This window comes from Euprymna scolopes, chromosome 15 (assembly GCF_053919585.1).
Source record: "Euprymna scolopes isolate OS-2025 chromosome 15, ASM5391958v1, whole genome shotgun sequence".
In the NCBI taxonomy this organism is placed as follows: domain Eukaryota; kingdom Metazoa; phylum Mollusca; class Cephalopoda; order Sepiida; family Sepiolidae; genus Euprymna; species Euprymna scolopes.
The window spans coordinates 32,154,100-32,169,584 of NC_136496.1; the positions used below are offsets into that span (position 1 = coordinate 32,154,100).

General features: G+C 42.5%; 94 non-coding genes across 94 annotated transcripts; all 94 read left to right on the top strand.

Annotated features, from left to right (window-relative positions):
• The first annotated feature begins 33 nt into the window (after positions 1-33).
• Positions 34-115, top strand: Trnas-uga (transfer RNA serine (anticodon UGA)). The gene has a single exon. It is a non-coding gene; the product is annotated as a tRNA-Ser (tRNA).
• A 71-nt stretch (positions 116-186) lies between these two features.
• Positions 187-268, top strand: Trnas-uga (transfer RNA serine (anticodon UGA)). Its single transcript has one exon. It is a non-coding gene; the product is annotated as a tRNA-Ser (tRNA).
• A 71-nt stretch (positions 269-339) lies between these two features.
• Positions 340-421, top strand: Trnas-uga (transfer RNA serine (anticodon UGA)). The gene has a single exon. It is a non-coding gene; the product is annotated as a tRNA-Ser (tRNA).
• A 224-nt stretch (positions 422-645) lies between these two features.
• Trnas-uga (transfer RNA serine (anticodon UGA)) lies at positions 646-727 on the top strand. Its single transcript has one exon. It is a non-coding gene; the product is annotated as a tRNA-Ser (tRNA).
• A 71-nt stretch (positions 728-798) lies between these two features.
• On the top strand, positions 799-880 carry Trnas-uga (transfer RNA serine (anticodon UGA)). Its single transcript has one exon. It is a non-coding gene; the product is annotated as a tRNA-Ser (tRNA).
• A 71-nt stretch (positions 881-951) lies between these two features.
• Positions 952-1,033, top strand: Trnas-uga (transfer RNA serine (anticodon UGA)). The gene has a single exon. It is a non-coding gene; the product is annotated as a tRNA-Ser (tRNA).
• Positions 1,034-1,104: 71 nt separating this feature from the next.
• Positions 1,105-1,186, top strand: Trnas-uga (transfer RNA serine (anticodon UGA)). The gene has a single exon. It is a non-coding gene; the product is annotated as a tRNA-Ser (tRNA).
• Positions 1,187-1,257: 71 nt separating this feature from the next.
• Positions 1,258-1,339, top strand: Trnas-uga (transfer RNA serine (anticodon UGA)). Its single transcript has one exon. It is a non-coding gene; the product is annotated as a tRNA-Ser (tRNA).
• A 71-nt stretch (positions 1,340-1,410) lies between these two features.
• Trnas-uga (transfer RNA serine (anticodon UGA)) lies at positions 1,411-1,492 on the top strand. Its single transcript has one exon. It is a non-coding gene; the product is annotated as a tRNA-Ser (tRNA).
• Positions 1,493-1,563: 71 nt separating this feature from the next.
• On the top strand, positions 1,564-1,645 carry Trnas-uga (transfer RNA serine (anticodon UGA)). Its single transcript has one exon. It is a non-coding gene; the product is annotated as a tRNA-Ser (tRNA).
• A 71-nt stretch (positions 1,646-1,716) lies between these two features.
• On the top strand, positions 1,717-1,798 carry Trnas-uga (transfer RNA serine (anticodon UGA)). Its single transcript has one exon. It is a non-coding gene; the product is annotated as a tRNA-Ser (tRNA).
• Positions 1,799-1,869: 71 nt separating this feature from the next.
• Positions 1,870-1,951, top strand: Trnas-uga (transfer RNA serine (anticodon UGA)). Its single transcript has one exon. It is a non-coding gene; the product is annotated as a tRNA-Ser (tRNA).
• A 71-nt stretch (positions 1,952-2,022) lies between these two features.
• Positions 2,023-2,104, top strand: Trnas-uga (transfer RNA serine (anticodon UGA)). The gene has a single exon. It is a non-coding gene; the product is annotated as a tRNA-Ser (tRNA).
• A 71-nt stretch (positions 2,105-2,175) lies between these two features.
• On the top strand, positions 2,176-2,257 carry Trnas-uga (transfer RNA serine (anticodon UGA)). The gene has a single exon. It is a non-coding gene; the product is annotated as a tRNA-Ser (tRNA).
• Positions 2,258-2,328: 71 nt separating this feature from the next.
• Positions 2,329-2,410, top strand: Trnas-uga (transfer RNA serine (anticodon UGA)). Its single transcript has one exon. It is a non-coding gene; the product is annotated as a tRNA-Ser (tRNA).
• Positions 2,411-2,481: 71 nt separating this feature from the next.
• Positions 2,482-2,563, top strand: Trnas-uga (transfer RNA serine (anticodon UGA)). The gene has a single exon. It is a non-coding gene; the product is annotated as a tRNA-Ser (tRNA).
• A 71-nt stretch (positions 2,564-2,634) lies between these two features.
• On the top strand, positions 2,635-2,716 carry Trnas-uga (transfer RNA serine (anticodon UGA)). The gene has a single exon. It is a non-coding gene; the product is annotated as a tRNA-Ser (tRNA).
• A 71-nt stretch (positions 2,717-2,787) lies between these two features.
• Positions 2,788-2,869, top strand: Trnal-uaa (transfer RNA leucine (anticodon UAA)). The gene has a single exon. It is a non-coding gene; the product is annotated as a tRNA-Leu (tRNA).
• A 227-nt stretch (positions 2,870-3,096) lies between these two features.
• Positions 3,097-3,175, top strand: Trnas-uga (transfer RNA serine (anticodon UGA)). Its single transcript has one exon. It is a non-coding gene; the product is annotated as a tRNA-Ser (tRNA).
• Positions 3,176-3,552: 377 nt separating this feature from the next.
• Trnas-uga (transfer RNA serine (anticodon UGA)) lies at positions 3,553-3,634 on the top strand. Its single transcript has one exon. It is a non-coding gene; the product is annotated as a tRNA-Ser (tRNA).
• Positions 3,635-3,705: 71 nt separating this feature from the next.
• Positions 3,706-3,787, top strand: Trnas-uga (transfer RNA serine (anticodon UGA)). Its single transcript has one exon. It is a non-coding gene; the product is annotated as a tRNA-Ser (tRNA).
• A 71-nt stretch (positions 3,788-3,858) lies between these two features.
• On the top strand, positions 3,859-3,940 carry Trnas-uga (transfer RNA serine (anticodon UGA)). Its single transcript has one exon. It is a non-coding gene; the product is annotated as a tRNA-Ser (tRNA).
• Positions 3,941-4,011: 71 nt separating this feature from the next.
• Positions 4,012-4,093, top strand: Trnas-uga (transfer RNA serine (anticodon UGA)). The gene has a single exon. It is a non-coding gene; the product is annotated as a tRNA-Ser (tRNA).
• A 71-nt stretch (positions 4,094-4,164) lies between these two features.
• Trnas-uga (transfer RNA serine (anticodon UGA)) lies at positions 4,165-4,246 on the top strand. Its single transcript has one exon. It is a non-coding gene; the product is annotated as a tRNA-Ser (tRNA).
• Positions 4,247-4,317: 71 nt separating this feature from the next.
• Positions 4,318-4,399, top strand: Trnas-uga (transfer RNA serine (anticodon UGA)). Its single transcript has one exon. It is a non-coding gene; the product is annotated as a tRNA-Ser (tRNA).
• Positions 4,400-4,470: 71 nt separating this feature from the next.
• Positions 4,471-4,552, top strand: Trnas-uga (transfer RNA serine (anticodon UGA)). The gene has a single exon. It is a non-coding gene; the product is annotated as a tRNA-Ser (tRNA).
• Positions 4,553-4,621: 69 nt separating this feature from the next.
• On the top strand, positions 4,622-4,703 carry Trnas-uga (transfer RNA serine (anticodon UGA)). The gene has a single exon. It is a non-coding gene; the product is annotated as a tRNA-Ser (tRNA).
• A 71-nt stretch (positions 4,704-4,774) lies between these two features.
• Trnas-uga (transfer RNA serine (anticodon UGA)) lies at positions 4,775-4,856 on the top strand. Its single transcript has one exon. It is a non-coding gene; the product is annotated as a tRNA-Ser (tRNA).
• A 71-nt stretch (positions 4,857-4,927) lies between these two features.
• On the top strand, positions 4,928-5,009 carry Trnas-uga (transfer RNA serine (anticodon UGA)). Its single transcript has one exon. It is a non-coding gene; the product is annotated as a tRNA-Ser (tRNA).
• A 71-nt stretch (positions 5,010-5,080) lies between these two features.
• Positions 5,081-5,162, top strand: Trnas-uga (transfer RNA serine (anticodon UGA)). Its single transcript has one exon. It is a non-coding gene; the product is annotated as a tRNA-Ser (tRNA).
• Positions 5,163-5,233: 71 nt separating this feature from the next.
• On the top strand, positions 5,234-5,315 carry Trnas-uga (transfer RNA serine (anticodon UGA)). The gene has a single exon. It is a non-coding gene; the product is annotated as a tRNA-Ser (tRNA).
• A 71-nt stretch (positions 5,316-5,386) lies between these two features.
• On the top strand, positions 5,387-5,468 carry Trnas-uga (transfer RNA serine (anticodon UGA)). Its single transcript has one exon. It is a non-coding gene; the product is annotated as a tRNA-Ser (tRNA).
• A 71-nt stretch (positions 5,469-5,539) lies between these two features.
• On the top strand, positions 5,540-5,621 carry Trnas-uga (transfer RNA serine (anticodon UGA)). The gene has a single exon. It is a non-coding gene; the product is annotated as a tRNA-Ser (tRNA).
• A 71-nt stretch (positions 5,622-5,692) lies between these two features.
• Trnas-uga (transfer RNA serine (anticodon UGA)) lies at positions 5,693-5,774 on the top strand. The gene has a single exon. It is a non-coding gene; the product is annotated as a tRNA-Ser (tRNA).
• A 71-nt stretch (positions 5,775-5,845) lies between these two features.
• On the top strand, positions 5,846-5,927 carry Trnas-uga (transfer RNA serine (anticodon UGA)). Its single transcript has one exon. It is a non-coding gene; the product is annotated as a tRNA-Ser (tRNA).
• A 71-nt stretch (positions 5,928-5,998) lies between these two features.
• On the top strand, positions 5,999-6,080 carry Trnas-uga (transfer RNA serine (anticodon UGA)). The gene has a single exon. It is a non-coding gene; the product is annotated as a tRNA-Ser (tRNA).
• A 70-nt stretch (positions 6,081-6,150) lies between these two features.
• Positions 6,151-6,232, top strand: Trnas-uga (transfer RNA serine (anticodon UGA)). The gene has a single exon. It is a non-coding gene; the product is annotated as a tRNA-Ser (tRNA).
• Positions 6,233-6,303: 71 nt separating this feature from the next.
• Trnas-uga (transfer RNA serine (anticodon UGA)) lies at positions 6,304-6,385 on the top strand. Its single transcript has one exon. It is a non-coding gene; the product is annotated as a tRNA-Ser (tRNA).
• Positions 6,386-6,456: 71 nt separating this feature from the next.
• Trnas-uga (transfer RNA serine (anticodon UGA)) lies at positions 6,457-6,538 on the top strand. Its single transcript has one exon. It is a non-coding gene; the product is annotated as a tRNA-Ser (tRNA).
• Positions 6,539-6,609: 71 nt separating this feature from the next.
• Positions 6,610-6,691, top strand: Trnas-uga (transfer RNA serine (anticodon UGA)). The gene has a single exon. It is a non-coding gene; the product is annotated as a tRNA-Ser (tRNA).
• A 71-nt stretch (positions 6,692-6,762) lies between these two features.
• On the top strand, positions 6,763-6,844 carry Trnas-uga (transfer RNA serine (anticodon UGA)). Its single transcript has one exon. It is a non-coding gene; the product is annotated as a tRNA-Ser (tRNA).
• A 71-nt stretch (positions 6,845-6,915) lies between these two features.
• Trnas-uga (transfer RNA serine (anticodon UGA)) lies at positions 6,916-6,997 on the top strand. Its single transcript has one exon. It is a non-coding gene; the product is annotated as a tRNA-Ser (tRNA).
• Positions 6,998-7,068: 71 nt separating this feature from the next.
• On the top strand, positions 7,069-7,150 carry Trnas-uga (transfer RNA serine (anticodon UGA)). Its single transcript has one exon. It is a non-coding gene; the product is annotated as a tRNA-Ser (tRNA).
• A 72-nt stretch (positions 7,151-7,222) lies between these two features.
• Trnas-uga (transfer RNA serine (anticodon UGA)) lies at positions 7,223-7,304 on the top strand. Its single transcript has one exon. It is a non-coding gene; the product is annotated as a tRNA-Ser (tRNA).
• Positions 7,305-7,528: 224 nt separating this feature from the next.
• On the top strand, positions 7,529-7,610 carry Trnas-uga (transfer RNA serine (anticodon UGA)). The gene has a single exon. It is a non-coding gene; the product is annotated as a tRNA-Ser (tRNA).
• A 71-nt stretch (positions 7,611-7,681) lies between these two features.
• Trnas-uga (transfer RNA serine (anticodon UGA)) lies at positions 7,682-7,763 on the top strand. The gene has a single exon. It is a non-coding gene; the product is annotated as a tRNA-Ser (tRNA).
• Positions 7,764-7,834: 71 nt separating this feature from the next.
• Trnas-uga (transfer RNA serine (anticodon UGA)) lies at positions 7,835-7,916 on the top strand. Its single transcript has one exon. It is a non-coding gene; the product is annotated as a tRNA-Ser (tRNA).
• Positions 7,917-7,987: 71 nt separating this feature from the next.
• Trnas-uga (transfer RNA serine (anticodon UGA)) lies at positions 7,988-8,069 on the top strand. The gene has a single exon. It is a non-coding gene; the product is annotated as a tRNA-Ser (tRNA).
• A 71-nt stretch (positions 8,070-8,140) lies between these two features.
• On the top strand, positions 8,141-8,222 carry Trnas-uga (transfer RNA serine (anticodon UGA)). The gene has a single exon. It is a non-coding gene; the product is annotated as a tRNA-Ser (tRNA).
• A 71-nt stretch (positions 8,223-8,293) lies between these two features.
• On the top strand, positions 8,294-8,374 carry Trnal-uaa (transfer RNA leucine (anticodon UAA)). The gene has a single exon. It is a non-coding gene; the product is annotated as a tRNA-Leu (tRNA).
• Positions 8,375-8,598: 224 nt separating this feature from the next.
• Trnas-uga (transfer RNA serine (anticodon UGA)) lies at positions 8,599-8,680 on the top strand. Its single transcript has one exon. It is a non-coding gene; the product is annotated as a tRNA-Ser (tRNA).
• A 71-nt stretch (positions 8,681-8,751) lies between these two features.
• On the top strand, positions 8,752-8,833 carry Trnas-uga (transfer RNA serine (anticodon UGA)). Its single transcript has one exon. It is a non-coding gene; the product is annotated as a tRNA-Ser (tRNA).
• Positions 8,834-8,904: 71 nt separating this feature from the next.
• Trnac-aca (transfer RNA cysteine (anticodon ACA)) lies at positions 8,905-8,986 on the top strand. Its single transcript has one exon. It is a non-coding gene; the product is annotated as a tRNA-Cys (tRNA).
• A 224-nt stretch (positions 8,987-9,210) lies between these two features.
• Trnas-uga (transfer RNA serine (anticodon UGA)) lies at positions 9,211-9,292 on the top strand. The gene has a single exon. It is a non-coding gene; the product is annotated as a tRNA-Ser (tRNA).
• A 71-nt stretch (positions 9,293-9,363) lies between these two features.
• Positions 9,364-9,445, top strand: Trnas-uga (transfer RNA serine (anticodon UGA)). The gene has a single exon. It is a non-coding gene; the product is annotated as a tRNA-Ser (tRNA).
• A 71-nt stretch (positions 9,446-9,516) lies between these two features.
• Positions 9,517-9,598, top strand: Trnas-uga (transfer RNA serine (anticodon UGA)). The gene has a single exon. It is a non-coding gene; the product is annotated as a tRNA-Ser (tRNA).
• A 71-nt stretch (positions 9,599-9,669) lies between these two features.
• On the top strand, positions 9,670-9,751 carry Trnas-uga (transfer RNA serine (anticodon UGA)). The gene has a single exon. It is a non-coding gene; the product is annotated as a tRNA-Ser (tRNA).
• Positions 9,752-9,822: 71 nt separating this feature from the next.
• Trnas-uga (transfer RNA serine (anticodon UGA)) lies at positions 9,823-9,904 on the top strand. The gene has a single exon. It is a non-coding gene; the product is annotated as a tRNA-Ser (tRNA).
• A 71-nt stretch (positions 9,905-9,975) lies between these two features.
• Trnas-uga (transfer RNA serine (anticodon UGA)) lies at positions 9,976-10,057 on the top strand. The gene has a single exon. It is a non-coding gene; the product is annotated as a tRNA-Ser (tRNA).
• A 71-nt stretch (positions 10,058-10,128) lies between these two features.
• Trnas-uga (transfer RNA serine (anticodon UGA)) lies at positions 10,129-10,210 on the top strand. Its single transcript has one exon. It is a non-coding gene; the product is annotated as a tRNA-Ser (tRNA).
• A 69-nt stretch (positions 10,211-10,279) lies between these two features.
• Positions 10,280-10,361, top strand: Trnas-uga (transfer RNA serine (anticodon UGA)). Its single transcript has one exon. It is a non-coding gene; the product is annotated as a tRNA-Ser (tRNA).
• A 71-nt stretch (positions 10,362-10,432) lies between these two features.
• On the top strand, positions 10,433-10,514 carry Trnas-uga (transfer RNA serine (anticodon UGA)). Its single transcript has one exon. It is a non-coding gene; the product is annotated as a tRNA-Ser (tRNA).
• Positions 10,515-10,585: 71 nt separating this feature from the next.
• Positions 10,586-10,667, top strand: Trnas-uga (transfer RNA serine (anticodon UGA)). Its single transcript has one exon. It is a non-coding gene; the product is annotated as a tRNA-Ser (tRNA).
• A 71-nt stretch (positions 10,668-10,738) lies between these two features.
• On the top strand, positions 10,739-10,820 carry Trnas-uga (transfer RNA serine (anticodon UGA)). Its single transcript has one exon. It is a non-coding gene; the product is annotated as a tRNA-Ser (tRNA).
• A 69-nt stretch (positions 10,821-10,889) lies between these two features.
• On the top strand, positions 10,890-10,971 carry Trnas-uga (transfer RNA serine (anticodon UGA)). Its single transcript has one exon. It is a non-coding gene; the product is annotated as a tRNA-Ser (tRNA).
• A 71-nt stretch (positions 10,972-11,042) lies between these two features.
• On the top strand, positions 11,043-11,124 carry Trnas-uga (transfer RNA serine (anticodon UGA)). The gene has a single exon. It is a non-coding gene; the product is annotated as a tRNA-Ser (tRNA).
• A 71-nt stretch (positions 11,125-11,195) lies between these two features.
• Positions 11,196-11,277, top strand: Trnas-uga (transfer RNA serine (anticodon UGA)). Its single transcript has one exon. It is a non-coding gene; the product is annotated as a tRNA-Ser (tRNA).
• A 71-nt stretch (positions 11,278-11,348) lies between these two features.
• On the top strand, positions 11,349-11,430 carry Trnas-uga (transfer RNA serine (anticodon UGA)). Its single transcript has one exon. It is a non-coding gene; the product is annotated as a tRNA-Ser (tRNA).
• A 72-nt stretch (positions 11,431-11,502) lies between these two features.
• Trnas-uga (transfer RNA serine (anticodon UGA)) lies at positions 11,503-11,583 on the top strand. Its single transcript has one exon. It is a non-coding gene; the product is annotated as a tRNA-Ser (tRNA).
• Positions 11,584-11,654: 71 nt separating this feature from the next.
• Positions 11,655-11,736, top strand: Trnas-uga (transfer RNA serine (anticodon UGA)). Its single transcript has one exon. It is a non-coding gene; the product is annotated as a tRNA-Ser (tRNA).
• A 71-nt stretch (positions 11,737-11,807) lies between these two features.
• On the top strand, positions 11,808-11,889 carry Trnas-uga (transfer RNA serine (anticodon UGA)). Its single transcript has one exon. It is a non-coding gene; the product is annotated as a tRNA-Ser (tRNA).
• A 71-nt stretch (positions 11,890-11,960) lies between these two features.
• Positions 11,961-12,042, top strand: Trnas-uga (transfer RNA serine (anticodon UGA)). The gene has a single exon. It is a non-coding gene; the product is annotated as a tRNA-Ser (tRNA).
• A 72-nt stretch (positions 12,043-12,114) lies between these two features.
• Positions 12,115-12,195, top strand: Trnas-uga (transfer RNA serine (anticodon UGA)). Its single transcript has one exon. It is a non-coding gene; the product is annotated as a tRNA-Ser (tRNA).
• Positions 12,196-12,266: 71 nt separating this feature from the next.
• Trnas-uga (transfer RNA serine (anticodon UGA)) lies at positions 12,267-12,348 on the top strand. The gene has a single exon. It is a non-coding gene; the product is annotated as a tRNA-Ser (tRNA).
• A 71-nt stretch (positions 12,349-12,419) lies between these two features.
• On the top strand, positions 12,420-12,501 carry Trnas-uga (transfer RNA serine (anticodon UGA)). Its single transcript has one exon. It is a non-coding gene; the product is annotated as a tRNA-Ser (tRNA).
• A 71-nt stretch (positions 12,502-12,572) lies between these two features.
• On the top strand, positions 12,573-12,654 carry Trnas-uga (transfer RNA serine (anticodon UGA)). Its single transcript has one exon. It is a non-coding gene; the product is annotated as a tRNA-Ser (tRNA).
• Positions 12,655-12,725: 71 nt separating this feature from the next.
• Trnas-uga (transfer RNA serine (anticodon UGA)) lies at positions 12,726-12,807 on the top strand. Its single transcript has one exon. It is a non-coding gene; the product is annotated as a tRNA-Ser (tRNA).
• Positions 12,808-12,878: 71 nt separating this feature from the next.
• Positions 12,879-12,960, top strand: Trnas-uga (transfer RNA serine (anticodon UGA)). Its single transcript has one exon. It is a non-coding gene; the product is annotated as a tRNA-Ser (tRNA).
• Positions 12,961-13,031: 71 nt separating this feature from the next.
• Trnas-uga (transfer RNA serine (anticodon UGA)) lies at positions 13,032-13,113 on the top strand. The gene has a single exon. It is a non-coding gene; the product is annotated as a tRNA-Ser (tRNA).
• A 71-nt stretch (positions 13,114-13,184) lies between these two features.
• Positions 13,185-13,266, top strand: Trnas-uga (transfer RNA serine (anticodon UGA)). Its single transcript has one exon. It is a non-coding gene; the product is annotated as a tRNA-Ser (tRNA).
• Positions 13,267-13,337: 71 nt separating this feature from the next.
• Positions 13,338-13,419, top strand: Trnas-uga (transfer RNA serine (anticodon UGA)). Its single transcript has one exon. It is a non-coding gene; the product is annotated as a tRNA-Ser (tRNA).
• A 71-nt stretch (positions 13,420-13,490) lies between these two features.
• Trnas-uga (transfer RNA serine (anticodon UGA)) lies at positions 13,491-13,572 on the top strand. The gene has a single exon. It is a non-coding gene; the product is annotated as a tRNA-Ser (tRNA).
• Positions 13,573-13,643: 71 nt separating this feature from the next.
• On the top strand, positions 13,644-13,725 carry Trnas-uga (transfer RNA serine (anticodon UGA)). Its single transcript has one exon. It is a non-coding gene; the product is annotated as a tRNA-Ser (tRNA).
• Positions 13,726-13,796: 71 nt separating this feature from the next.
• Positions 13,797-13,878, top strand: Trnas-uga (transfer RNA serine (anticodon UGA)). Its single transcript has one exon. It is a non-coding gene; the product is annotated as a tRNA-Ser (tRNA).
• A 71-nt stretch (positions 13,879-13,949) lies between these two features.
• Positions 13,950-14,031, top strand: Trnas-uga (transfer RNA serine (anticodon UGA)). Its single transcript has one exon. It is a non-coding gene; the product is annotated as a tRNA-Ser (tRNA).
• A 71-nt stretch (positions 14,032-14,102) lies between these two features.
• Positions 14,103-14,184, top strand: Trnas-uga (transfer RNA serine (anticodon UGA)). Its single transcript has one exon. It is a non-coding gene; the product is annotated as a tRNA-Ser (tRNA).
• Positions 14,185-14,255: 71 nt separating this feature from the next.
• On the top strand, positions 14,256-14,337 carry Trnas-uga (transfer RNA serine (anticodon UGA)). Its single transcript has one exon. It is a non-coding gene; the product is annotated as a tRNA-Ser (tRNA).
• Positions 14,338-14,408: 71 nt separating this feature from the next.
• Trnas-uga (transfer RNA serine (anticodon UGA)) lies at positions 14,409-14,490 on the top strand. Its single transcript has one exon. It is a non-coding gene; the product is annotated as a tRNA-Ser (tRNA).
• Positions 14,491-14,561: 71 nt separating this feature from the next.
• On the top strand, positions 14,562-14,643 carry Trnas-uga (transfer RNA serine (anticodon UGA)). The gene has a single exon. It is a non-coding gene; the product is annotated as a tRNA-Ser (tRNA).
• Positions 14,644-14,714: 71 nt separating this feature from the next.
• On the top strand, positions 14,715-14,796 carry Trnas-uga (transfer RNA serine (anticodon UGA)). The gene has a single exon. It is a non-coding gene; the product is annotated as a tRNA-Ser (tRNA).
• Positions 14,797-14,867: 71 nt separating this feature from the next.
• Positions 14,868-14,949, top strand: Trnas-uga (transfer RNA serine (anticodon UGA)). The gene has a single exon. It is a non-coding gene; the product is annotated as a tRNA-Ser (tRNA).
• Positions 14,950-15,020: 71 nt separating this feature from the next.
• Trnas-uga (transfer RNA serine (anticodon UGA)) lies at positions 15,021-15,102 on the top strand. Its single transcript has one exon. It is a non-coding gene; the product is annotated as a tRNA-Ser (tRNA).
• Positions 15,103-15,173: 71 nt separating this feature from the next.
• Trnas-uga (transfer RNA serine (anticodon UGA)) lies at positions 15,174-15,255 on the top strand. Its single transcript has one exon. It is a non-coding gene; the product is annotated as a tRNA-Ser (tRNA).
• A 72-nt stretch (positions 15,256-15,327) lies between these two features.
• Trnas-uga (transfer RNA serine (anticodon UGA)) lies at positions 15,328-15,408 on the top strand. The gene has a single exon. It is a non-coding gene; the product is annotated as a tRNA-Ser (tRNA).
• Positions 15,409-15,485: the final 77 nt, after the last annotated feature.

The window sequence follows — 15,485 nt, forward strand, 5'->3', positions numbered from 1 at the left end:
ATAACGTAATATGTTCTTTGCCTTCGATAAGAAGCTGCGATGGCCGAGTGGTTAAGGCGTTGGACTTGAAATCCAATGGGCAATGCCCGCACAGGTTCGAATCCTGTTCGTAGCGGATGATTTTTTATACACTTTGTAGAAGGTAATAAAAGAATCACGTAATATTTTCTTTGCCTTCGACAAGAAGCTGCGATTGCCGAGTGGTTAAGGCGTTGGACTTGAAATCCAATGGGCAATGCCCGCACAGGTTCGAATTCTGTTCGTAGCGGATGATTTTTTATACACTTTGTAGAAGGTAATAAAAGAATCACGTAATATGTTCTTTGCATTCGACAAGAAGCTGCGATGGCTGAGTTGTTAAGGCGTTGGACTTGAAATCAAACGGGCAATGCCCGCACAGGTTCGAATCCTGTTCGTAGCGGATGATTTTTTATACACTTTGTAGAAGGTAATAAAAGAATCACGTAATATGTTCTTTGCCTTCGACAAGAAGCTGCGATGTCCGAGTGGTTAAGGCGTTGGACTTGAAATCAAATGGGCAATGCCTGCACAGGTTTCAATCCTATTCGTAGCGGATGATTTTTTATACACTTTGTAGAAGGTAATAAAAGAATCACGTAATATTTTCTTTTCCTTCAACAAGAAGCTGCGATGGCCGAGTAGTTAAGGCGTTGGACTTGAAATCCAATGGGCAATGCCCGCACAGGTTGGAATCCTGTTCGTAGCGGATGATTTTTTATACACTTTGTAGAAGGTAATAAAAGAATCACGTAATATTTTTTTTGCCTTCCACAAGAAGCTGCGATGGCCGAGTGGTTAAGGCGTTGGACTTGAAATCCAATGGGTAATACCCGCACAGGTTCGAATCCTGTTCGTAGCGGATGATTTTTTATACACTTTGTAGAAGGTAATAAAAGAATCACGTAATATGTTCTTTGCCTTCGACAAGAAGCTGCGATGGCCGAGTGGTTAAGGCGTTGGACTTGAAATCCAATGGGCAATGCCCGCACAGGTACGAATCCTGTTCGTAGCGGATTATTTTTTATACACTTTGTAGAAGGTAATAAAAGAATCACGTAATATTTTATGCGTATGTGACGAGAAGCTGCGATGGCCGAGTGGTTAAGGCGTTGGACTTGAAATCCAATGGGCAATGACCGCACAGGTTCGAATCCTGTTCGTAGCGGATGATTTTTTATACACTTTGTAGAAGGTACTAAAAGAATAACGTAATATGTTCTTTGCCTTCGATAAGAAGCTGCGATGGCCGAGTGGTTAAGGCGTTGGACTTGAAATCCAATGGGCAATGCCCGCACAGGTTCGAATCCTGTTCGTAGCGGATGATTTTTTATACACTTTGTAGAAGGTAATAAAAGAATCACGTAATATTTTCTTTGCCTTCGACAAGAAGCTGCGATTGCCGAGTGGTTAAGGCGTTGGACTTGAAATCCAATGGGCAATGCCCGCACAGGTTCGAATTCTGTTCGTAGCGGATGATTTTTTATACACTTTGTAGAAGGTAATAAAAGAATCACGTAATATGTTCTTTGCATTCGACAAGAAGCTGCGATGGCTGAGTGGTTAAGGCGTTGGACTTGAAATCAAACGGGCAATGCCCGCACAGGTTCGAATCCTGTTCGTAGCGGATGATTTTTTATACACTTTGTAGAAGGTAATAAAAGAATCACGTAATATGTTCTTTGCCTTCGACAAGAAGCTGCGATGGCCGAGTGGTTAAGGCGTTTGACTTGAAATCAAATGGGCAATGCCCGCACAGGTTCGAATCCTGTTCGTAGCGGATGATTTTTTATACACTTTGTAGAAGGTAATAAAAGAATCACGTAATATTTTCTTTGCCTTCGACAAGAAGCTGCGATGGCCGAGTGGTTAAGGCGTTGGACTTGAAATCCAATGGGCAATGCCCGCACAGGTTCGAATCCTGTTCGTAGCGGATGATTTTTTATACACTTTGTAGAAGGTAATAAAAGAATCACGTAATATTTTATGCGTATTTGACGAGAAGCTGCGATGGCCGAGTGGTTAAGGCGTTGGACTTGAAATCCAATGGGCAATGCCCGCACAGGTTCGAATCCTGTTCGTAGCGGATGATTTTTTATACACTTTGTAGAAGGTAATAAAAGAATCACGTAATGTGTTGTTTGTCTTCGACAAGAAGCTGCGATGGCCGAGTGGTTAAGGCGTTGGACTTGAAATCCAATGGGCAATGCCCGCACAGGTTCGAATCCTGTTCGTAGCGGATGATTGTTTATACACTTTGTAGAAGGTAATAAAAGAATCACGTAATATTTTCTTTGCCTTCGACAAGAAGCTGCGATGGCCGAGTGGTTAAGGCGTTGGACTTGAAATCCAATGGGCAATGCCCGCACAGGTTCGAATCCTGTTCGTAGCGGATGATTTTTTATACACTTTGTAGAAGGTAATAAAAGAATCACGTAATATTTTCTTTGCCTTCGACAAAAAGCTGCAATGGCCGAGTGGTTAAGGCGTTGGACTTGAAATCCAATGGGCGATGCCACCACAGGTTCGACTCCTGTTCGTAGCGGATGATTTTTTATACACTTTGTAGAAGGTAATAAAAGAATCACGTAATATTTTCTTTGCCTTCGACAAGAAGCTGCGATGGCCGAGTGGTTAAGGCGTTGGACTTGAAATCCAATGGGCAATGCCCGCACAGGTTCGAATCCTGTTCGTAGCGGATGATTTTTTATACACTTTGTAGAAGGTAATAAAAGAATAACGTAATATGTTCTTTGCCTTCGAAAAGAAGCTGCGATGGCCGAGTGGTTAAGGCGTTGGACTTAAAATCCAATGGGCAATGCCCGCACAGGTTCGAATCCTGTTCGTAGCGGATGATTTTTTATACACTTTGTAGAAGGTAATAAAAAAATCACGTAATATTTTCTTTGCCTTCGACAAGAAGCTGCGATGGCTGAGTGGTTAAGGCGTTGGACTTGAAATGCAATAGGCAATGCCCGCACGGGTGCGAATCCTGTTCGTAGCGGATTATTTTTTGTACACTTTGTAGAAGGTAATAAAAGAATCACGTAATGTTTTGTTTGTCTTCGACAAGAAGCTGCGATGGCCGAGTGGTTAAGGCGTTGGACTTGAAATCCAATGGGCAATGCCCGCACAGGTTTGAATCCTGTTATAAGCGGATGATTTTTTATACACTTTGTAGAAGGTAATAAAAGAATGACGTAATATGCTCTTTGCCTTCGAAAAGAAGCTGCGATGGCCGAGTGGTTAAGGCGTTGGACTTCAAATCCAATGGGCAATGCCCGCAAAGGTTCGAATCCTGTTCGTATTGGTCGATTTTTTATACACTTTGTAGAAGGTAATAAAAGAATCACGTAATATTTTCTTTGCCTTCGACAAGAAGCTGCGATGGCCGATTGGTTAAGGCGTTGGACTTGAAAGGCAATGGGCAATGCCCGCAGGGGTTCGAATCCTGTTCGTAGCGGATGATTTTTTATACACTGTGTCGAAGGTAATACATTAATCGCGTAATGTTGTGTTTGTCTGCGACAAGAAGCTGCGATGGCCGAGTGGTTAAGACGTTGGACTTGAAATCCAATGGGCAATGCCCGCACAGGTTCGAATCATGTTCGTAGCGGATGATTTTTTATACACTTTGTAGAAGGTAATAAAAGAATCACGTAATATTTTCTTTTCCTTCAACAAGAAGCTGCGATGGCCGAGTGGTTAAGGCGTTGCACTTGAAATCCAATGGGCAATGCCCGCACAGGTTGGAATCCTGTTCGTAGCGGATGATTTTTTATACACTTTGTAGAAGGTAATAAAAGAATCACGTAATATTTTCTTTTCCTTCAACAAGAAGCTGCGATGGCCGAGTGGTTAAGGCGTTGGACTTGAATTCCAATGGGCAATGCCCGCACAGGTTCGAATCCTGTTCGTAGCGGATGATTTTTTATACACTTTGTAGAAGGTAATAAAAGAATCACGTAATATTTTCTTTTCCTTCAACAAGAAGCTGCGATGGCCGAGTGGTTAAGGCGTTGGACTTGAAATCCAATGGGCAATGCCCGCACAGGTTCGAATCCTGTTCGTAGCGGATGATTTTTTATACACTTTGTAGAAGGTAATAAAAGAATCACGTAATATTTTCTTTTCCTTCAACAAGAAGCTGCGATGGCCGAGTGGTTAAGGCGTTGGACTTGAAATCCAATGGGCAATGCCCGCACAGGTTCGAATCCTGTTCGTAGCGGATAATTTTTTATACACTTTGTAGAAGGTAATAAAAGAATCACGTAATATTTTCTTTTCCTTCAACAAGAAGCTGCGATGGCCGAGTGGTTAAGGCGTTGGACTTGAAATCCAATGGGCAATGCCCGCACAGGTTCGAATCCTGTTCGTAGCGGATGATTTTTTATACACTTTGTAGAAGGTAATAAAAGAATCACGTAATATTTTCTTTTCCTTCAACAAGAAGCTGCGATGGCCGAGTGGTTAAGGCGTTGGACTTGAAATCCAATGGGCAATGCCCGCACAGGTTCGAATCCTGTTCGTAGCGGATGATTTTTTACACTTTGTAGAAGGTAATAAAAGAATCACGTAATATTTTCTTTTCCTTCAACAAGAAGCTGCGATGTCCGAGTGGTTAAGGCGTTGGACTTGAAATCCACTGGGCAATGCCCGCACAGGTTCGAATCCTGTTCGTAGCGGATGATTTTTTATACACTTTGTAGAAGGTAATAAAAGAATCACGTAATATTTTCTTTTCCTTCAACAAGAAGCTGCGATGGCCGAGTGGTTAAGGCGTTGGACTTGAAATCCAATGGGCAATGCCCGCACAGGTTGGAATCCTGTTCGTAGCGGATGATTTTGTATACACTTTGTAGAAGGTAATAAAAGAATCACGTAATATTTTTTTTGCCTTCGACAAGAAGCTGCGATGGCCGAGTGGTTAAGGCGTTGGACTTGAAATCCAATGGGCAATGCCCGCACAGGTGGGAATCCTGTTCGTAGCGGATGATTTTTTATACACTTTGTAGAAGGTAATAAAAGAATCACGTAATATTTTCTTTGCCTTCGACAAGAAGCTGCGATGGCCGAGTGGTTAAGGCGTTGGACTTGAAATCGAATGGGCAATGCCCGCACAGGTTCGAATCCTGTTCGTAGCGGATTATTTTTTATACACTTTGTAGAAGGTAATAAAAGAATCACGTAATATTTTCTTTTCCTTCAACAAGAAGCTGCGATGGCCGAGTGGTTAAGGCGTTGGACTTGAAATCCAATGGGCAATGCCCGCACAGGTTGGAATCCTGTTCGTAGCGGATGATTTTTTATACACTTTGTAGAAGGTAATAAAAGAATCACGTAATATTTTTTTTGCCTTCGACAAGAAGCTGCGATGGCCGAGTGGTTAAGGCGTTGGACTTGAAATCCAATGGGCAATGCCCGCACAGGTGGGAATCCTGTTCGTAGCGGATGATTTTTTATACACTTTGTAGAAGGTAATAAAAGAATCACGTAATATTTTCTTTGCCTTCGACAAGAAGCTGCGATGGCCGAGTGGTTAAGGCGTTGGACTTGAAATCCAATGGGCAATGCCCGCACAGGTTCGAATCCTGTTCGTAGCGGATTATTTTTTATACAATTTGTAGAAGTTAATAAAAGACTCACGTAATATTTTATGCGTATTTGAACAGAAGCTGCGATGGCCGAGTTGTTAAGGCGTTGGACTTGAAATCCAATGGGCAATGCCCGCACAGGTTCGAATCCTGTTCGTAGCGGATGATTTTTTATGCACTTTGTAGTAGGTAATAAAAGAATCACGTAATGTTTTGTTTGTCTTCGGCAAGAAGCTGTTATGGCCGAGCGGTTAAGGCGTTTAACTTGAAATCCAATGGGCAATGCCCGCACAGGTTCGAATCCTGTTCGTAGCGGATGAATTTTTATACACTTTGTAGAAGGTAATAAAAGAATCACGTAATATTTTCTTTGCCTTCGACAAGAAGCTGCGATGGCCGAGTGGTTAAGGCGTTTGACTTGAAATCCAATGGGCAATGCCCGCACAGGTTCGAATCCTGTTCGTAGCGGATGATGTGTTATACAGTTTTTGAAGGTAATAATAGATTAACGTATTATTTTCTGTGTCATTGACGAGAAGCTGCGATGGCCGAGTGGTTAAGGCGTTGGACTTGAAATCCAATGGACAATGCCCGCACAGGTTCGAATCCTGTTCGTAGCGGATGATTTTTTATACACTTTGTAGAAGGTAATAAAAGAATCACGTAATATTTTCGTTGCCTTCGACAAGAAGCTGCGATGGCCGAGTGGTTAAGGCGTTGGACTTGAAATCCAATGGGCAATGCCCGCACAGGTTGGAATCCTGTTCGTAGCGGATGATTTTTTATACACTTTGTAGAACGTACTAAAAGAATAACGTAATATGTTCTTTGCCTTCGACAAGAAGCTGCGATGGCCGTGTGGTTAAGGCGTTGGACTTGAAATCCTATGGGCAATGCCCGCACAGGTTCGAATCCTGTTCGTAGCGGATTATTTTTTATACACTTTGTAGAAGGTAATAAAAGAATCACGTAATATTTTCTTTGCCTTCGACAAGAAGCTGCGATGGCCGAGGGGTTAAGGCGTTGGACTTGAAATCCAATGGGCAATGCCCGCACAGGTTCGAATCCTGTTCGCAGCGGATGATTTTTTATACACTTTGTAGAAGGTAATAAAAGAATCACGTAATATTTTCTTTGCCTTCGACAAGACGCTGCGATGGCCGAGTGGTTAAGGCGTTTGACTTGAAATCCAATGGGCAATGCCCGCACAGGTTCGAATCCTGTTCGTAGCGGATGATTTTTTATACACTTTGTAGAAGGTAATAAAAGAATCACGTAATATGTTTTTTGCCTTCGACAAGAAGCTGCGATGGCCGAGTGGTTAAGGCGTTGGACTTGAAATCCAATGGGCAATGCCCGCACAGGTTCGAATCCTGTTCGTAGCGGATGATTTTTTATACACTTTGTAGAAGGTAATAAAAGAATCACGTAATATTTTATGCGTATTTGACGAGAAGCTGCGATGGCCGAGTAGTTAAGGCGTTGGACTTGAAATCCAATGGGCAATGCCCGCACAGGTGGGAATCCTGTTCGTAGCGGATGATTTTTTTATACACTTTGTAGGAGGTAATAAAAGAATAACGTAATATTTTCTTTGCCTTCGACAAGAAGCTGCGATGGCCGAGTGGTTAAGGCGTTGAACTTGAAATCCAATGGGCAATGCCCGCACAGGTTCGAATCCTGTTCGCAGCGGATAAATTTTTATACACTTTGTAGAAGGTAATAAAAGAATCACGTAATATTTTCTTTGCCTTCGACAAGAAGCTGAAATTGCCGAGTGGTTAAGGCGTTGGACTTGAAATCCAATGGGCAATGCCCGCACAGGTTGGAATCCTGTTCGTAGCGGATGATTTTTTATACACTTTGTAGAAGGTAATAAAAGAATCACGTAATATTTTATGCGTATTTGACGAGAAGCTGCGATGGCCGAGTGGTTAAGGCGTTGGACTTGAAATCCAATGGGCAATGCCCGCACAGGTTGGAATCCTGTTCGTAGCGGATGATTGTTTATACACTTTGTAGAAGGTAATAAAAGAATCACGTAATATTTTCTTTGCCTTCGACAAGAAGCTGCGATGGCCGAGTGGTTAAGGCGTTGGACTTGAAATCCAATGCGCAATGCCCGCACAGGTTCGAATCCTGTTCGTAGCGGATGATTTTTTATACACTTTGTAGAAGGTAATAAAAGAATCACGTAATATTTTCTTTGCCTTCGACAAGAAGCTGCGATGGCTGAGTTGTTAAGGCGTTGGACTTGAAATCCAATGGGCAATGCCCGCACAGGTTCGAATCCTGTTCGTAGCGGATGAATTTTTATACACTTTGTAGAAGGTAATAAAAGAATAACGTAATATTTTCTTTGCCTTCGACAAAAAGCTGCAATGGCCGAGTGGTTAAGGCGTTGGACTTGAAATCCAATGGGCGATGCAACCACAGGTTCGACTCCTGTTCGTAGCGGATGATTTTTTATACACTTTGTAGAAGGTAATAAAAGAATCACGTAATATTTTCTTTGCCTTCGACAAGAAGCTGCGATGGCCGAGTGGTTAAGGCGTTGGACTTGAAATCCAATGGGCAATGCCCGCACAGGTTCGAATCCTGTTCGTAGCGGATGATTTTTTATACACTTTGTAGAAGGTAATAAAAGAATAACGTAATATGTTCTTTGCCTTCGAAAAGAAGCTGCGATGGCCGAGTGGTTAAGGCGTTGGACTTAAAATCCAATGGGCATGCCCGCACAGGTTCGAATCCTGTTCGTAGCGGATGATTTTTTATACACTTTGTAGAAGGTAATAAAAAAATCACGTAATATTTTCTCTGCCTTCGACAAGAAGCTGCGATGGCTGAGTGGTTAAGGCGTTGGACTTGAAATGCAATAGGCAATGCCCGCACGGGTGCGAATCCTGTTCGTAGCGGATTATTTTTTGTACACTTTGTAGAAGGTAATAAAAGAATCACGTAATGTTTTGTTTGTCTTCGACAAGAAGCTGCGATGGCCGAGTGGTTAAGGCGTTGGACTTGAAATCCAATGGGCAATGCCATCACAGGTTCGAATCCTCTTCGTAGCGGATTTTTTTTTATACACTTTTTAGAAGGTAATAAAAGAATCACGTAATATTTTATGCGTAGTTGACGAGAAGCTGCGATGGCCGAGTGGTTAAGGCGTTGGACTTGAAATCCAATGGGCAATGCCCGCACAGGTTTGAATCCTGTTCGTAGCGGATGATTTTTTATACACTTTGTAGAAGGTAATAAAAGAATGACGTAATATGCTCTTTGCCTTCGAAAAGAAGCTGCGATGGCCGAGTGGTTAAGGCGTTGGACTACAAATCCAATGGGCAATGCCCGCAAAGGTTCGAATCCTGTTCGTATTGGTCGATTTTTTATACACTTTGTAGAAGGTAATAAAAGAATCACGTAATATTTTCTTTGCCTTCGACAAGAAGCTGCGATGGCCGATTGGTTAAGGCGTTGGACTTGAAAGGCAATGGGCAATGCCCGCAGGGGTTCGAATCCTGTTCGTAGCGGATGATTTTTTATACACTGTGTCGAAGGTAATACATTAATCGCGTAATGTTGTGTTTGTCTGCGACAAGAAGCTGCGATGGCCGAGTGGTTAAGACGTTGGACTTGAAATCCAATGGGCAATGCCCGCACAGGTTCGAATCCTGTTCGTAGCGGATGATTTTTTATACACTTTGTAGAAGGTAATAAAAGAATAACGTAATGTTTTGTTTGTCTTCGACAAGACGCTGCGATGTCCGAGTGGTTAAGTCGTTGGACTTGAAATCCAATGGGCAATGCCCGCACAGGTTGGAATCCTGTTCGTAGCGGATGATTTTTTATACACTTTGTAGAAGGTAATAAAAGAATCACGTAATATTTTCTTTTCCTTCAACAAGAAGCTGCGATGGCCGAGTTGTTAAGGCGTTGGACTTGAAATCCAATGGGCAATGCCCGCACAGATTCGAATCCTGTTCGTAGCGGATGATTTTTTATACACTTTGTAGAAGGTAATAAAAGAATCACGTAATATTTTCTTTTCCTTCAACAAGAAGCTGCGATGGCCGAGTGGTTAAGGCGTTGGACTTGAATTCCAATGGGCAATGCCCGCACAGGTTCGAATCCTGTTCGTAGCGGATGATTTTTTATACACTTTGTAGAAGGTAATAAAAGAATCACGTAATATTTTCTTTTCCTTCAACAAGAAGCTGCGAGGGCCGAGTGGTTAAGGCGTTGGACTTGAAATCCAATGGGCAATGCCCGCACAGGTTGGAATCCTGTTCGTAGCGGATGATTTTTTATACACTTTGTAGAAGGTAATAAAAGAATCACGTAATATTTTCTTTTCCTTCAACAAGAAGCTGCGATGGCTTAGTGGTTAAGGCGTTGGACTTGAAATCCAATGGGCAATGCCCGCACAGGTTCGAATCCTGTTCGTAGCGGATGATTTTTTATACACTTTGTAGAAGGTAATAAAAGAATCACGTAATATTTTCTTTTCCTTCAACAAGAAGCTGCGATGGCCGAGTGGTTAAGGCGTTGGACTTGAAATCCAATGGGCAATGCCCGCACAGGTTCGAATCCTGTTCGTAGCGGATGATTTTTTACACTTTGTAGAAGGTAATAAAAGAATCACGTAATATTTTCTTTTCCTTCAACAAGAAGCTGCGATGTCCGAGTGGTTAAGGCGTTGGACTTGAAATCCACTGGGCAATGCCCGCACAGGTTCGAATCCTGTTCGTAGCGGATGATTTTTTATACACTTTGTAGAAGGTAATAAAAGAATCACGTAATATTTTCTTTTCCTTCAACAAGAAGCTGCGATGGCCGAGTGGTTAAGGCGTTGGACTTGAAATCCAATGGGCAATGCCCGCACAGGTTGGAATCCTGTTCGTAGCGGATGATTTTTTATACACTTTGTAGAAGGTAATAAAAGAATCACGTAATATTTTCTTTTCCTTCAACAAGAAGCTGCGATGGCCGAGTGGTTAAGGCGTTGGACTTGAAATCCAATGGGCAATGCCCGCACAGGTTGGAATCCTGTTCGTAGCGGATGATTTTTTATACACTTTGTAGAAGGTAATAAAAGAATCACGTAATATTTTCTTTTCCTTCAACAAGAAGCTGCGATGGCCGAGTGGTTAAGGCGTTGGACTTGAAATCCAATGGGCAATGCCCGCACAGGTTCGAATCCTGTTCGTAGCGGATGATTTTTTACACTTTGTAGAAGGTAATAAAAGAATCACGTAATATTTTCTTTTCCTTCAACAAGAAGCTGCGATGGCCGAGTGGTTAAGGCGTTGGACTTGAAATCCACTGGGCAATGCCCGCACAGGTTCGAATCCTGTTCGTAGCGGATGATTTTTTATACACTTTGTAGAAGGTAATAAAAGAATCACGTAATATTTTCTTTTCCTTCAACAAGAAGCTGCGATGGCCGAGTGGTTAAGGCGTTGGACTTGAAATCCAATGGGCAATGCCCGCACAGGTTGGAATCCTGTTCGTAGCGGATGATTTTGTATACACTTTGTAGAAGGTAATAAAAGAATCACGTAATATGTTCTTTGCCTTCGACAAGAAGCTGCGATGGCCGAGTGGTTAAGGCGTTGGACTTGAAATCCAATGGGCAATGCCCGCACAGGTTCGAATCCTGTTCGTAGCGGATGATTTTTTATACACTTTGTAGAAGGTAATAAAAGAATCACGTAATATTTTATGCGTATTTGACGAGAAGCTGCGATGGCCGAGTGGTTAAGGCGTTGGACTTGAAATCCAATGGGCAATTCCCGCACAGGTTCGAATCCTGTTCGTAGCGGATGATTTTTTATACACTTTGTAGAAGGTAATAAAAGAATCACGTAATATTTTCTTTGCCTTCGGCAAGAAGGAGCGATGGCCGAGTGGTTAAGGCGTTGGACTTGAAATCCAATGGGCAATGCCCGCACAGGTTCGAATCCCGTTCGTAGCGGATGATTTTTTATACACTTTGTAGAAGGTAATAAAAGAATCACGTAATATGTTCTTTGCCTTCGACAAGAAGCTGCGATGGCTGAGTGGTTAAGGCGTTGGACTTGAAATCAAATGGGCAATGCCCGCACAGGAACGAATCCTGTTCGTAGCGGATGATTTTTTATACACTTTGTAGAAGGTAATAAAATAATCACGTAATATGTTCTTTGCCTTCGACAAGAAGCTGCGATGGCCGAGTTGTTAAGGCGTTGGACTTGAAATCCAATGGGCAATGCCCGCACAGGTTCGAATCCTGTTCGTAGCGGATGATTTTTTATACACTTTGTAGAAGGTAATAAAAGAATCACGTAATATTTTATGCGTATTTGACGAGAAGCTGCGATGGCCGAGTGGTTAAGGCGTTGGACTTGAAATCCAATGGGCAATGCCCGCACAGGTTCGAATCCTGTTCGTAGCGGATGATTTTTTATACACTTTGTAGAAGGTAATAAAAGAATAACGTAATATTTTCTTTGCCTTCGACAAGAAGGAGCGGTGGCCGAGTGGTTAAGGCGTTGGACTTGAAATCCAATGGGCAATGCCCGCACAGGTTCGAATCCTGTTCGTAGCGGATGATTTTTTATACACTTTGTAGAAGGTAATAAAAGAATCACGTAATATGTTCTTTGCATTCGACAAGAAGCTGCGATGGCTGAGTGGTTAAGGCGTTGGACTTGAAATCAAATGGGCAATGCCCGCACAGGTTCGAATCCTGTTCGTAGCGGATGATTTTTTATACACTTTGTAGAAGGTAATAAAAGAATCACGTAATATGTTCTTTGCCTTCGACAAGAAGCTGCGATGGCCGAGTGGTTAAGGCGTATGACTTGAAATCAAATGGGCAATGCCCGCACAGGTTCGAATCCTGTTCGTAGCGGATGATTTTTTATACACTTTGTAGAAGGTAATAAAAGAATCACGTAATATGTTCTTTGCCTTCGACAAGAAGCTGCGATGGCCGAGTGGTTAAGGCGTTGGACTTGAAATCCAATGGACAATGCCCGCACAGGTTCGAATCCTGTTCGTAGCGGATGATTTTTTATACACTTTGTAGAAGGTAATAAAAGAATCACGTAATATTTTATGCGTATTTGACGAGAAGCTGCGATGGCCGAGTGGTTAAGGCGTTGGACTTGAAATCCAATGGGCAATGCCCGCACAGGTTGGAATCCTGTTCGTAGCGGATGATTTTTTATACACTTTGTAGAAGGTAATAAAAGAATCACGTAATATTTTCTTTGTCTTCGACAAGAAGCTGCGATGGCCGAGTGGTTAAGGCGTTGGACTTGAAATCCAATGGGCAATGCCCGCACAGGTTGGAATCCTGTTCGTAGCGGATGATTTTTTATACACTTTGTAGAAGGTAATAAAAGAATCACGTAATGTTTTGTTTGTCTTCGACAAGAAGCTGCGATGGCCGAGTGGTTAAGGCGTTGGACTTGAAATCCAATGGGCAATGCCCGCACAGGTTGGAATCCTGTTCGTAGCGGATGATTTTTTATACACTTTGTAGAAGGTAATAAAAGAATCACGTAATGTTTTGTTTGTCTTCGACAAGAAGCTGCGATGGCCGAGTGGTTAAGGCGTTGGACTTGAAATCCAATGGGCAATGCCCGCACAGGTTGGAATCCTGTTCGTAGCGGATGATTTTTTATACACTTTGTAGAAGGTAATAAAAGAATCACGTAATATTTTCTTTGTCTTCGACAAGAAGCTGCGATGGCCGAGTGGTTAAGGCGTTGGACTTGAAATCCAATGGGCAATGCCCGCACAGGTTCGAATCCTGTTCGTAGCGGATGATTTTTTATACACTTTGTAGAAGGTAATAAAAGAATCACATAATATTTTCTTTGTCTTCGACAAGAAGCTGCGATGGCCGAGTGGTTAAGGCGTTGGACTTGAAATCCAATGGGCAATGCCCGCACAGGTTGGAATCCTGTTCGTAGCGGATGATTTTTTATACACTTTGTAGAAGGTAATAAAAGAATCACGTAATGTTTTGTTTGTCTTCGACAAGAAGCTGCGATGGCCGAGTGGTTAAGGCGTTGGACTTGAAATCCAATGGGCAATGCCCGCACAGGTTGGAATCCTGTTCGTAGCGGATGATTTTTTATACACTTTGTAGAAGGTAATAAAAGAATCACGTAATGTTTTGTTTGTCTTCGACAAGAAGCTGCGATGGCCGAGTGGTTAAGGCGTTGGACTTGAAATCCAATGGGCAATGCCCGCACAGGTTGGAATCCTGTTCGTAGCGGATGATTTTTTATACACTTTGTAGAAGGTAATAAAAGAATCACGTAATGTTGTGTTTGTCTTCGACAAGAAGCTGCGATGGCCGAGTGGTTAAGGCGTTGGACTTGAAATCCAATGGGCAATGCCCGCACAGGTTGGAATCCTGTTCGTAGCGGATGATTTTTTATACACTTTGTAGAAGGTAATAAAAGAATCACGTAATATTTTCTTTGTCTTCGACAAGAAGCTGCGATGGCCGAGTGGTTAAGGCGTTGGACTTGAAATCCAATTGGCAATGCCCGCACAGGTTGGAATCCTGTTCGTAGCGGATTATTTTTTATACACTTTGTAGAAGGTAATAAAAGAATCACGTAATGTTTTGTTTGTCTTCGACAAGAAGCTGCGATGGCCGAGTGGTTAAGGCGTTGGACTTGAAATCCAATGGGCAATGCCCGCACAGGTTGGAATCCTGTTCGTAGCGGATGATTTTTTATACACTTTGTAGAAGGTAATAAAAGAATCACGTAATATTTTCTTTGTCTTCGACAAGAAGCTGCGATGGCCGAGTGGTTAAGGCGTTGGACTTGAAATCCAATGGGCAATGCCCGCACAGGTTGGAATCCTGTTCGTAGCGGATGATTTTTTATACATTTTGTAGAAGGTAATAAAAGAATCACGTAATATTTTCTTTGTCTTCGACAAGAAGCTGCGATGGCCGAGTGGTTAAGGCGTTGGACTTGAAATCCAATGGGCAATGCCCGCACAGGTTGGAATCCTGTTCGTAGCGGATGATTTTTTATACACTTTGTAGAAGGTAATAAAAGAATCACGTAATATTTTCTTTGTCTTCGACAAGAAGCTGCGATGGCCGAGTGGTTAAGGCGTTGGACTTGAAATCCAATGGGCAATGCCCGCACAGGTTCGAATCCTGTTCGTAGCGGATGATTTTTTATACACTTTGTAGAAGGTAATAAAAGAATCACGTAATATTTTCTTTGTCTTCGACAAGAAGCTGCGATGGCCGAGTGGTTAAGACGTTGGACTTGAAATCCAATGGGCAATGCCCGCACAGGTTGGAATCCTGTTCGTAGCGGATGATTTTTTATACACTTTGTAGAAGGTAATAAAAGAATCACGTAATATTTTCTTTGCCTTCGACAAGAAGCTGCGATGGCCGAGTGGTTAAGGCGTTGGTCTTGAAATCCAATGGGCGATGCCCGCACAGGTTTGAATCCTGTTCGTAGCGGATGATTTTTTATACACTTTGTAGAAGGTAATAAAAGAATCACGTAATATTTTCTTTGCATTCGACAAGAAGCTGCGATGGCCGAGTGGTTAAGGCGTTGGACTTGAAATCCAATGGGCAATGCCCGCACGGGGTCGAATCCTGTTCGTAGCGGATTATTTTTTTATACACTTTGTAGAAGGTAATAAAAGAATCACGTAATATTTTATGCGTATTTGACGATAAGCTGCGATGGCCGAGTTGTTAGGCGTTGGACTTGAAATCCAATGGGCAATGCCCGCCCAGGTTCGAATCCTGTTCGTTACGGATGATTTTTTATACACTTTTTGAAGGTAATACAAGAATCACGTTTTATTTTTTGTGTCATTGACGAGATGCTGCGA